This window comes from Cibotium barometz, chromosome 64 (genome assembly GCF_041138505.1).
Source record: "Cibotium barometz isolate CiBa-2024 chromosome 64, ASM4113850v1, whole genome shotgun sequence".
NCBI classification, from domain to species: Eukaryota; Viridiplantae; Streptophyta; class Polypodiopsida; order Cyatheales; family Cibotiaceae; genus Cibotium; species Cibotium barometz.
Window position 1 is genome coordinate 491,484 of NC_141109.1, and position 11,368 is coordinate 502,851.

The window sequence follows — 11,368 nt, forward strand, 5'->3', positions numbered from 1 at the left end:
GCCCCTCGTCGCTCTCTGCTTTCTCCATTTCCTCATGCAACCAATCAACATGGATATCATTCGGAAGTGTTGCTAGATGCTTAGGGTACGCCTTCCGAGAGCCATGTTGCCTCCGAAAGAGAGATCTTTCTGCTTGCCTTTTTGTCTTTGCATCCTCATATCTTGTAACCCATCTGCTCATCACATCACTATTAAGGATACAAGTGAAATTGAGATCATCAATCAATGTTCTGTCAATTACTTTACTCTGTCCTTTTCCTTGAGGCACAATAGAGGTCATCCTCAAGTCCTCTTCATTGCTCCATAGTCGTGGCAAAGAGCTGTCCACCTGACCAAGAAATTCTGAAATATATACAAGAGACTCTTGTATCAACCAACCCTCGGCCATGCTTCCTTCAGGCCTTGCACTTTGCCTCACAAAGTCTTTTAAGGTCTTCATGAAGCGCTCTAGGAAGAACATCCAACGTGCATGCACAGTACCACATAAAGCAATTTCGTCCACTAAATGCACAATGAGATGTAGTTGACTTGTGAGAATGGTTCGCGGAAAAGTCTCCTCTACCAAACAAACCACCTCCACTGCCATAACACGCGCATCATCCAACGTGGCTGGATCAATTGCTTTGGAACTAACATATCTGAAAAATAAATAAATAGTACGTTATACCTCATGCACGTTCATTTTGCAAGGTATAATGAAGGGTGATCTGAGCATGGGTTTTACATACCTCACAAGCTCGCCCATCTTATAAATACATTTTTTCAAACTCTTATTCGCACAATGGTCGATGCTAGTAGGTAGTATGAACTGCGCACATAAGAGCACATTTATGGTTTATGGCATTACAAAATTTAATTTCAACGTACGTACAAGACTTGGAAAACACTTACTTGAAGCATCTTGTGCCAATCGTGGGACTTCAACCCATATAGTTGCTCAACGCCTCTTTTCTTAGTGGTTGTAAAGGCTCCCTTCAATGATCTCATGCATCCAGTGGGAGTACGCAAAGTGGTGATGGCCTGCTTTACCTGCTTCTCCTCTTTCTTTGATATAATCCATGGTGCAGGAGGAAGATGAACGTGCCCACCCACCTCTCGTGGCCAAGCTTGACGCATACGTCCTGCGACCCGCAAGTCCTCACGTACGCTAACATTGTCTCGTTTACCAGTAATATGTTCCCAAATACCAGATCCCACATTCTTGAAGATGTGCATGGGATCAAGAAGATGGTTGATCTTAAGATGGGTCCAATATGGCAGCTGGAAAAAAATGGAGTACCTGCACAAGGGATTGCTCTATGTGACCTTTAATCCAATTAGAGACTACACAAAACAAGATTGAAAAAACATCACTATACCTGTTCATGCCATCTGGAGGAAGAATAGTTGTAGACTCCCAAATACGCTTCCAATCTTTTGCACGAAGTGTTTGTGGAGGAATGTTACTCTTACTAGCAACATATTTAGGATGATCTGAGGGGAGAAATCGATGATGATTATCGAATATAGTCTTACACAAACCATCAGCATACTCATGTACTAACGAAGGGCCACAAACAGGACATGCATGTTTACCCGATGTTTTCAAACCTGTTAAAATATAAATAAAAGTTAGAATAATAAAGTCAAACCGTCTAATTAATATATATAGCCAATAGTAATAGAGTAGGGAGGTAATTAGAATTCTTACCAGAACAATCGCTGTATCCTGGAAAGTCATGCATTGTCCACATCAACACTGCTTTTAAGTCGAAGTGTCGAGAGGAGGGAGGCCTACTAATGTCCACCACCGCAACACCTCTCCATAGTTCCTCCAACTCATCAATCAGTGGTTCAAGATAAACATCCATATGCTTGACTTTATGTTTCCCTGGAATTAGAAGGGATAACATAAGATGTCCCTTCTTGATCGCCATTGATGGTGGAAGGTTGTAATTCACCAACACAACTGGCCACACGCTGTATGCGGTGCTTTTGAAACCAAATGGATTCACTCCATCCATACCCAGGCCAAGTCTCAAGTTTCTGGGCTCTGTTTTAAAGCTGGGCCACTCATCTTCAATATGCTTCCAAGCAGGAGTGTCTGCGGGAATTCTCCACATCCCATCATCCGATCGATGTGAGGAATGCCATGACATGAGCTCTGCTATGGATTTGCACTTGAACATGTGTTTGATGCGAGGAATTATAGGAAAGTGTCGCAAGACTTTACGAGGTACATCAAAACTCTTCATATCTGTTCTGTACCTTGATTCATCACAAGTGGGACAATGTAGAGCCTCCTTATGCATCCCACGAAAGAGAATGCAATCATTGACGCATGCATGTATTTTATCATAATCCAGTCCTCCAAGAGATGTCACATAGCGCCTCGCTATGTCTCTTGAGGTGGGTAGTCTATTTTCCTTTGGAAGCATGTTTGATAATAGCCTGCATCCAATATCATCAATTATAATTAGTCTTAAATCCTAAACCTTAAACCACTAATTCAAATTTGTAAGTTACAATGCTTACTTCAACAATGCGTCAAGACTTGCATTGCTCCATCCATAAACTGTTTGTATATTAAGTAGTTCAAGTGAAGCACGTAAAACTGAGAATGTGCACCCTTCAAACACCAGTGTCGATGAAGCCTTATAAAGATGCTCTTGTTCCATATCATCGTCGTCCATACCTTTGGGATCATCCTTAAAAATATTCCGCACCATATCATCAAGCACCTCCTCTTCCACAACTTCGTGGGGTGCAGGGCTATTGTCGTCCCTTTCCCACTCATCTCTGACAATAGATCCCGAAGCTCCAGCATCATCTCGTCGACGCTTTACGTGCTCTCGTCGCGCGTAGGGTACCATGTTAGGGTGTGGTACTGCATCCTGCTTCAATTTATCAAATTATATGTTACAACTCTATTAATTTAATTTGGATCGATGTGAGTCATTTGAATACCATCAATTTACATCTACTCACCTCTAAACCTGTTTGATTCCATTCTCCATACATGGAGATGTGATTCAAGGTAATTCGACGTGCTCGTACAATGCATCCTTGACATCGATTACACATACATTTGATCCGTTGTCCCAACCACACATCGCGATTACGATGACGCATTGTCTCATCTTCCCCAGAACTGCTTGAAGAGGTTGATGACATCCTGTGTACAAATCAGAAAACACAAAATCATTATATGTTTTTAATGAAAGCACAAAATCGCGTGTATTGACGCGGCTACCTCCTAAAAATTGCGTGTATTAACGCGGCTAATTCCTAAAAATCGCGTGTATTCACGCGGCTAATTTCTGAAAAATGCGTGTATCAACGCAGCTAAATTTACATACACGCGAACATACCTGCGCCTATAAACGCGAATATAAACGCGGCGGTATGTTTAAACTAAAAACAGCCCGCCTTTCCCAAATATAGATTTTGAACTGAGAAATCAACAGTGCATGCGTTTTCGCCTATTTTCGCCTCTTCCAACAGCAAGGAGGGAGCAGAGAAAGGAGCACACACACGGGAGAAGGAGGGAGCAGAGAAGGAGCAGAGAAGACTCACTTTTTCAGAGGTGAGTCACTTTGTCCTGTGCCTTGTCTCTTTTTTCAGTTTTTTTTCTTTTGCTCTTTGTTCTTTGGGTTTGTCTTTTTGCACACTCGTGGGTTACTGCATCCTGACAGGGGCGACAATGGCTGGTCCTTTTATAAGGACATTCTGTCTTTGTCGGGGGGTCGGTCTTTTCGAGAAAGTTTTTTCGCAGGTCGCGTGTAAGAACGCGTGTAGAAGCGCGTGTAACCTGTCTGCAGATTATGTTCACGCGCCTATACACGCGTTTTTGGACGGGTGTATACACGCGTTTCTGCAGACAGTTTCAGATTTCATGATTTGCAAGCAACTGACTTGAATGATTTAATTTGTGTGAGTCAAGAGACAGCCCATGATGTACATGAAGATGTTTGTTGCAGGTTCTTTATGGATATTCCAGGTTCTTCATCCGATCCATTTGCGTACAGCAATTGGTTGATGGAGATGATGAATCACTTTGGGCGCCAACCTGGTCCGGTTGAGCTTACAGAGTATATGTATGCCCATCCCCCTCCTTCCCTGCCTGGTGTCTATACCCCTACCCCGAGTATCCAGGGCACTCCAGTGCCGTCTATTCCTCCGAGTCCGACGAGACGGCATGCAGCTTCTCCTCTTCCACGTCCACCGAGGAGACATACCTCGTCCCAGACACACTCACGTACACCCTCACAGCCACCATCACGTGCTCCCTCAGAGCCACCGTCACGTCAGGGCTCACAGCCCGTAGACAATCCCCCAGTCGTGACTCCACCCGCAGCAGTAGGAAGAGTGGGAGTGGAGGATGCGGCGGGTGCTTTGGTGGGGGAGGTGGGGGAGGTGGGGGAGGTAGTAGGGCACGCGGTGAGAGAGGAGATAGAGGGAGAAGAGTTAGAGGAGACAGTTCGGAAGAGGAGGAGATGAGAGAGATGGAGAGAGTGGTTTGCTATGATGTGACGGATAGGGGCGGGATAGTGATGGATGCGAGGGGGAGGGAGGTAATGGAGTACATGCGTGGGGTAGTATCAAACTCATATAGAAATTATTTTATTAAATTTAAAGATCAAAATAGCCGATTAGTTGGGGAGGTGATAGAGGCTGTACATAGTCGGTACCCCAATCCCCCACATGCTACATTCTCGGATGTATGGGGAAGGACGCGAATAAGGGAGATCTTAAGTAATAAAAGATCTCACCTTAAAAAACTCGCGTACGATGACCGGCTAAATGTAGCTGCGGGTGGCTATCCTGCCGAGAAACCTGCCACCACTGCGCACAAACGCGAGTGGAAGGAGGCAAAGAAACGAGCAGAGGGTGGCGTGAAGAGCAGGCAGCATGTGGAGGCACGACGGATCCAGATGGAGACCGTTGGATCTTCGCATTTCGGATCTGGCGGCGTCGAGTCATGGGAGGCAGAGTTCGTAAGTATCCTGCCACTTTATTTGATTGTTTACTTAATTCATTGATTCTATGAATTGTTTTAATCTTACAAATTGTGTTGATTATGATACAGCGACGGGTTACGGGGAGGAAGCCCACAACCCACGATACTGCGTATGCTCGCCGGCATAGCAGACGTGACACGTGGGCCATCTTCAGAGCCGAGGGACGTATTACGGACGCGCAGTTTGAGTTGGCCATGAGACCATACGGTTGACAGGTACTTGAAAATTCGTAATGAATGGTTTTGGTTTTGAATTGCATATATATATACTTATATACTATATATTACTTGAACAGGCACAAGCTGCTGATGATCCACCGGCCGCCGCTGCAGAGGGTGGACGTGAGCACTACTCCTCGGACATTCCGACCGATGCGAGCTCATCTGAGCATGGGGGGAGCACCGAGTCATCATCTGGGTCTGAGTAGTACTCAGACTTGTAGTATCACATTCCATATTTAGGATGTGATTGTATATATTTTTTTGTAAACTCAAGCCATGGGCTACTTCGAGATATGGACTCCCTTGTATACATGTATGAAATTTTGATAGTAATATTGAATTGATTGATCGATAGTATTACATTCATGTCTGTCTTGAATCGTGTAATGACAATGTATGCATTCATGTCGTTCTTGTCTTAATCTCCCTCGTGCATATGTTCTTCGTGGATGGTCTAATGGGATGGTCTAATGCACCAAAAACCCTAAACCAGAGAGTGCTATTGGGTGCTGGAATGTTGGAACAGTATTCAGGCACCAAATAGCACTCTCTGGATTTTTTTTTTTGCTCTCTGTTCGCGTGTATAAACGCGTCAAAACTGCTAAAATTTGCGTGTATCTGCGCGGATACCCTGGAACTTACGCGTGTATTAATGCGTATAAACTGGCAATAACGCGTGTATAAGCGCATCTAAATTACCAAAACGCGTGTATAGACGCAAGTAAAAACGCGTCTGGGACATTGGAACTGAACAGGATGCGGCTATACACCCGTGTATAAGCGCGTCTAATATAAAAAGAAGCGTGTATAGCGGCGTGTATTAACGCGTCTGTGTAAAAAAACGCGGCTACACACCCGTTTATACGCGCGTCTGAGAGGTATTGTACACGCGGTTTTACACGCATGTCTCTGGCCGCGATTATACACGCGCTGATACATGGGCCCGCTACTTTTTTTCACAAGTCATTTTTAGCGGCTAAGAGCGCGGGTATGAGCCCGATCCCTTGTAGTGGAGCTAAAGTATCTGGTAAATTCATCAGCAGCTTCTATAGTGCGGGAAAGACGAGTCATTGGAGTGGGAAGTGTCTTTCCATACACTATCTCAAACGGTGCTTTTAGTGGAAGAGTGAGAAGTGTTATTGTAGGCAAATTGGAGAATATGTAAATATTTATCCCATTGCCTAGGCTGTGATGAAACATAGGTTCTAAGAAGGTCTAGGATAGTGCTATTGGTCACTTCAATCTGGCCATTGGATTCGAGATGAAAAGCAGTAGAGAAATCTAATTTTGTGCCTAAATTATCATAGCATAGACCCGCAAAGCATATGCCAATCGCACTTACAATTTAGTATTTAATATGACATCACTCATGATACTAATTGCAAGCATGGCACAATGGTCGGACGGGCGTCCCCGATAGACCATAGAGGACCAATAATGTAACAGGGGTGTTTCTCCAGAAGTTTTTTTTATGTGGCTCCCTCCTCCAAGCATCGTTATGGAAGGTTGGAGTTTCTTACAAGACCTTCATTAGGGCATCTAGAGTGGCCTTTACCAGATGTTTGGGTTGTTAGTAGCTTGAAACACAAGATGAGGCATGGAATTCAAGAAAAGATGAGGCATGGCATTCAAGAATATGAGATCTTCTAGAGCTTCAAGATTGGTTTCTCTAAGTTGATTTGCTCTCTACATGTTTTTCTTGTCATTTTCAACCTCACCAAGGTAAAGCCATTTTCATTTGTAAAGAATTGCAACCACCACAAACGGATGCTTTACTAGGAGATGATGGGGGGTTACCGATGAAATGTACAAGGGAGCACAAGGGAGATGTCTCAAGGTGGCTATTTTAAGGATAGCCTTCTCTTACTTGTTTGGTTGTTCAATCACTACAAGACAATGCTTCCATACAGCGTTCAATACACGTGATAAGTTACGGGCGCGTGTATGATTGCGCATGTATATGAGTGATATCAGGCGCGTGTATATGGGCATTTAAATTTACGTGTATATTGAGTTCATAAACGCATGTAACAGGGCATGTATATACGCATAAACACTGTGTATTAGATGCAGATATACACGCTTTATTACATGCGATAGCAGAGAAAAACTCCATAGCAGAGAGCAAATATTATTTAAGAAAAACTCCATACCTTTAAAAAAATAAAAACCATCTTCTTTAAACCATGTACATTACAATATATATCATTACACAATCCCACTACATGCATTTACAACAATATATATTCAAAAACAAATCATGAGATGATAATTAAAAGACAACATATACAATAGAATTGTCATCAATTTAGAATGATACAATGATGGATTGGTCGATCTCATCTTCAATAAGATCCATCCTTGCCAAACATCATATCCATTTGATCAATTTGTAAGGCTATGATTAAATTTATTCCACTATCGATATTCTATCCATTGATAATGGTACCGATGCCCTAATCATCAACATTAATATCCATTTGGTCAATTTGTAAGGCTATGATTAAACTTATTCCACTATCGATATTCTGTCCATTGATAATGGTACCGATGCCCGGATCATCCTCACATCAACATCACCATCATCATCAATGGTAGGGTCATCCTTACACCATCATCGTCAATGGTAGGGTCATCCTCACATGATCATGAGAAATGGCACGCTCATCCTCATTATCATGTGATCATCTCTTATTTCTTGATCATCGATCACAATATCTTCATTGCCATGTTCGACATCATCTTCATTGCGGCCTGCTACATCCTCCATATGCTCCATATCAGTGAATGTATTGTACATCACTTTGTAACGTGGTGCAACAGGGATGACGTACCAACATTTACTGTCATGCACCATTGGGGCAGATAGATAACCTACTCAAATACACATACTATAATTAATTAGCATATCAAAAGTCAAGGGGTGCGTGAGCTTAGATATATATGTACATGAAACACATTAGTAAAAAAACGCATACCTGCTCACATTATTGTGGCAATACGAGCCTATCTTTCTTTGTTTGCCAAAACTTTATAGAGTCAATAGTTACATAGCCACTTGCATGGCGTTTTATCGTTGCATCAGGCCCTGTTTCCACCACGTTCATTTGCCATTTGACATCCAAAACATAAACAAAGAAGCGACAAAAGTCAAGCCTAAATATGTCTTGGATTGTGCCACAATAATCATCCATTTCTCCACATTGGCTCCCTCAAAGCTACCAATGATACCGCAATCTTGTGTATTCCTCTTATCATCAATTCTTTGTGTTTGAAAATGCTTTCCTTCACACCATATAGCATTGAACATAGTGCACTGGACTAAAATAGAAGCAATATTTGTGTAAGCAATGTGAATAAATATTAAAAGCAAATCACTTACAACTAATGCAAAACATTAGTTCTATGTACCTTTAACATGCGTCCTCATGCATACTCCCATTCAATAGTGCGTCAAGACTTGCATTGCTCCATCCATAAACTGTTTATAGATTGAGTAATTCAAGTGAATCACGTAAAATAGAGAATGTGCACCCTTCAAATACCGGTGTCGATGAAGCCTTGTAAAGATGCTCTTGATCAGTATCATCATCGTTCATACCTTTGGGATCATCCCTAAAAAGATGCCACACCATATCATCAAACACTTCCTCTTCCACGACTTCGTGGGGTGCAGGGCTATTGTCATCCCTTTCCCACTCATCTCTGACAATAGATCCCAAAGCTCCAGCATCATCTCGTCGACGCTTTGCATGCTCTCGCCGAGCGTAGGACACCATGTTAGGGTGTGGTACTGCATCCTGCTCCAATTAGAGTATATATATTAACAACTCCATTAATTTGGACACCATGAGTCATTTGGATACTATCAATTTACATCTACTCACCTCTAAACCTGTTTGATTCCATTCTCCATACATGGAGATGTGATTCAAGGTAATTTGACGCGCTCGTACAATGCATCCTTGACATCGATTACACATACACTTGATCCTTTGTCCCAACCACACATCGCGATTATGGTGACACATTGTCTCATCTTCACCAGAACTGCTTGAGGAGGTTGATGACATCCTGTGTACAAAAGAGCAAATACATAATCATAATCAGTTTTTAATCAAAGTATAAAAAGTCTGTGTATTACGTGTATAATCACGTGTATCTATGCGTTTACCCTGTGTCAAAACGCATGTATTTGCGCTGTAATTTTTGCCATACACGCGATTATACATGCGATCATACACGCAACGATCAATGTCATACTTAAAACAAAAGCCGTCGCCTACTCCAAAACCCTATCGCTTTCTTCAGTTTCATCTTCTTCGTCGCCGCCAAAGCATCACAAGTGCAAGGAGCTTGCAGGCGGGTGGAAGGAGCATACACACAGGTGCACACAAAAGCCAAAAAGGAGACTCACTTGTTAAGAGGTGAGTCAGTTGGTCCTGTCTCTTCCCTTCCTTTTCTTTATGCAAATGTCCCTTTTCTTTATGCAAGTGTCCTTTTCTTTATGCGAGTGTCCTTTTCTTTATGCCAAAGTGACGTTGGTTGGTTAGGCAGCCTTTTTACGGCACTTTTTTTTGCAAAGTCGCGTGTATAATCACGTGTATGCATGCGTGTACTCTGCTAGACAGTTTTTTCACGCGGATATACACACGATCTTGGACGGGATTTTACACGCTCATTTACACACGAATAGAGATGATGCATAATACACTTCATGATACATGATGCATACAAATGGATTCTTTTTGCAGATTCTTCATGGATCCAGGTTCTTCATTCGATCCATTTGCGTATGGCACTTGGATGATGGAGATGCTAAATCATTTTGGGTGCCACCTTGGCCCAGTTGAGCTTACAGAGTATATGTATGCCCATCCTCCTCCTAGATTCCCTGGTATAGTCACCCCGCTCCCGAGTGTCCATGTCACTCCACAACCTTCTGTGCTTGCGAGTCCGGCGAGGAGACATACCTCTTCCCAGACACACTCCGGCACCCCCTCCCATGCACCGTCACGTCAAGGCTCATAGCCACCATCACGTACTCCCTCACAGCCACCGTCACGCTCAGTGTCACGTCCACAGTCGTATGTCCACAGTCGTGTACACAATTCCCCAGTCTCGTGACTCCACCCGCAGTACATAGAGGAGAGAAGACGCCACAATAGGGAGAGTAGACGCTATAGTAGGGAGAGTGGGAGTGGAGGATGGGGAGGATGCGGTGGGGAGGATGCGGTGGGGGAGGTGGTAGGGCACGCGATGAGAGAGGAGATAGAGGGAGAAGAGTTTGAGAAGACAGTAAGGATGAGGAGGTGGTGAGAGAGGTAGAGGGAGAGATATACTATGATGTGACGGATAGGGGCAGGATAGTGATGGATGCGAGGGGGAAAGAGGTAATGGAATACATGCGTGGGGTAGTATCAAACTTGTATAGAAATTGTTTTATTAAATTTAAAGATCAAAATAGCCGATTAGTTGGGGAGGTGATAGATGTTGTACATAGTCGGTACCCCAATCCCCCACATGTGACATTCTCGGTGAAGGACGCGAATAAGGGAGATCTTAAGTAATAAAAGATCTCACCTTAAGAAACTCGTGTATGATGATCGGGTAAATCAAGCTACAGGTGGCTATCCTGCCGAGAAACGTGCCACTACCCACAAACGCGAGTGGAAGGAGGCAAATAAACGAGCAGACGGTGGCGTGAAGAGTAGGTAGCATGTGGAGGCACGACGGATCCAGATGGAGACCATTGGATCTTTGCATTTCGAATCTGGAGGCGTCGAGTCGTGGGCGGTAGAGTTCGTATAAGTATCTTGCCACCTTATTTGATTTTTTACTTAATTCATTGATGCGCTGATTGTTTTAATCTTACAAATTGTGTTTATTATGTTACAGAGCGATGATAGGTTATGGGGAGGAATGTACACATATCTCTGTCCCAGTTTCATAAAATAGTCCACAATGCAAAGTAGACCTCACATACCTCAGTATGCGTCTCAATGCATCCAAATGCGGCTTCCACGAGGAACCTGCATAAACTGACTCACCAACCCAACAGCATAGCTCAAATATGGTCTGGTGATCGTCATGTAGATCAAGCTTCCTACTATGCGCCTATACATAGTAGGATCCTCCAAAATCTCT